This window comes from Vitis vinifera, chromosome 14 (assembly GCF_030704535.1).
Source record: "Vitis vinifera cultivar Pinot Noir 40024 chromosome 14, ASM3070453v1".
NCBI classification, from domain to species: Eukaryota; Viridiplantae; Streptophyta; class Magnoliopsida; order Vitales; family Vitaceae; genus Vitis; species Vitis vinifera.
In genome coordinates, this window is record NC_081818.1 from 20,142,821 (window position 1) to 20,145,625 (window position 2,805).

Here is a 2,805-nt window from a genome sequence, read left to right on the forward strand (position 1 = left end):
TTGATTGTTACGGCACGTAGTCAAGTGAAAATTTGCAATTTTCTTCACCAAGCCCATCGAGCTAAATGGCCTTGGTTGTATGTCTCTGACAATACTGAATCGTTAATTCTCTCTTCTTGAAGTATGGTATGATTTTTCAAGTCATTAATAATCCATAACCAACATTCATTTTTTTGTGGCCACTAAGCATGAAAACTCACAGGTTTTTTTGAGTTATAAGGGAGTCAAATCATGGTTGGAAATTGATGTGGAATCAAACAAGCTTTGATTACATTGAACTGCAGTGTCTGGGCGACATTCTGTTGAGTGTGTCTCAACCTTGTGGTTGACGGATCCTCCCGGTGGTGCTGCTAGGAAGTAGGAATGAACAATTATTTAATGAAATGATTTGCCACAATGCCCACCTAATATTTTTTCTTCTCTGATTGACGCATATTTGACTTTGTCATTCGAACCAGCTAACGATTCGACATATAAAGGTGATTAATCAGTGAGTTGGACAATGTACTGTTCATTCCCTTATTTATTATTTATGTCGTGAATTTCCCACTCCCATAAGGTGCATCCGAGACTGACTTGCAATAAAAAATGTTTGCACAATCAGATTGGTTATTGAATTATTCATTTGTGCACCACCTAATCCCTCACATCAGTGATCATCTAATAAAAAATATGACATTTGTGCAAATAAATTAAAATTTTTGCCTTATTCTTTATCATATAGTATTCATAAAAAATCTGACATTTGTGTCAACAAATATCTTTTGATGATCTTGACTATAAAGGTAATAACCCAAAAATCCTCTTAGATATCCTATAAACTGATATATCTCTTAAGAAAAAGAGATATTACATAGTCTATAAGACATATCCTCAAAAGAATCCGGAAAAAAAAAAAGAGAAACCTATCCACGATCTTACTATATCCATCCAAGTTTGATATCTTTTTTCCATCTCTCCATTTTGTAATATAGACCTTGGTACACATAACTGGGAAATAATCTCGCGCTCCAACGGAAAGAATCAAAATTACTAGACACATCACCTTGATTTAAGCGAAGTGACTTGGTATGTATACCTAATAGGTTATCCGATCCCGCCTTAAATTCAATGAATGTATCCAAGGCATCGGATCTCCTATGTATATATCCAAACCTAGAGTAATCATCACTAAAAGTGATGAAATATCGATACCCTTCCCATGCATGGATAATAAAAGTTCTGTACATGTCAGTATGCACTAACTCCAAACATTCCTTGGCTCTAGTCCTCTTGGTCATTTTACTATCTATACAGGATTCGTAGACTAAAAGATCTTTTAGAATCAAAGATTCAAAACTTTATCAGTCTTTGGATCCTATTTAGATTAATATGACTTAGGTCTATAAACCAAATGTTTAATTAGTGTTAGGTTTAATCATGAGATTTGACTATTCTCATCACTTGACAAAGTGATAATGAAATACATATAAAAGAAGAGGATATTACCTCCTACAAACCTGCATAGCTAACTTTGCATTTGAAGCTAAGGTAAGTGTAATCTCATCATTTAACATTTCACTTGTTGAATATCGTATATAGACTTATAGATAGTGGGCTTGGAGTCTATCCATCATGAATGGTGAAATCCACCACCAAATATTCAACAATGAGAAAATGATGTATACTTTCCTTTTTCCTTTAGGTGAATTAGGCATTCTTTTTCTAGTGTCCTAGAAGGTCACAAAGGAATCACTTGCCCTTGAGTTTGCTCTCTTATTCCTTCTCTTGAACTTTACTTATTTGGTCTTCTTCTTCTTCTTGAGAGAAGAACATGAAAACCTAAAAAAGCTTTGACTTCCATATGAACACTCTATAATATGAGAATACCCTTAGCCACCCCAAAGGAAAATGACAAGGTCTTTAAGATCATATGAATACTAGTGTTCATAACAGTCATAAGAGTAGCTTGCAAAAGCTGACCTACCCTTATCACCAAATAACCATTGCAAACTAGAAAAAGAATATCAAAGTTTCTAGTAATAAACATATGTTGCTATTGCAACACATTATCCAAAGATCCAAGTATTAGACACTTGGTCTTTTGATCTATCTAATATCACCTTGATATACCACTCTTTCCTTTTTCTAGGTTAGTTCATAAGGAATAGTTAGCTTTACCTAAACTAATTTCTATGCAATTAGTTACAATATCCAAAATAAAATTAGTCTAATTGACTAGTTGGACTTGGCCTATTGTGAGAAAGAGAGGGATAATAGAACCAACATGATATCTATAACAAAGATTATAACCAAGCATATGACATAATTGAGCATTCAAGGAATTTGGTAATTAATTTAGCAAAAATGTAGCACCTCAAACTACATGTCCTTTTGCAAGGTATCATAATATCATAAGAATCAAGCCTACATGGGGCAGGTCATGACCTTATTACTAGTTAGAGACCCTCTTAGATTGATCTCCTTACCTTAACCATAAAGGTATCTAAAAGCAAGATCAACATACCTTTTGTTTGGCCATGGACTATGCAATTGGGACTGCATGGGGCGATTCTACCACTTCATATCCAATGTTAAGTGTATAACCATTGTCCTTGAACTATCAATTTCACCAAGTCAAGAACCCCACTGTAGGGGTGGTCACTCCCACTATAGACATATCTAGTCTCGTCCATATGGAGAGTCCATATCTCCTTATTCTTAAGGCTAACTCATTGTGGGGATGGTGATGAACCCAAATCAAGATGGGCTTGACAATGGAGGCTATGGGCTTGCCTAAGGCCTTTCCCACTTAGTCTTTTGAGA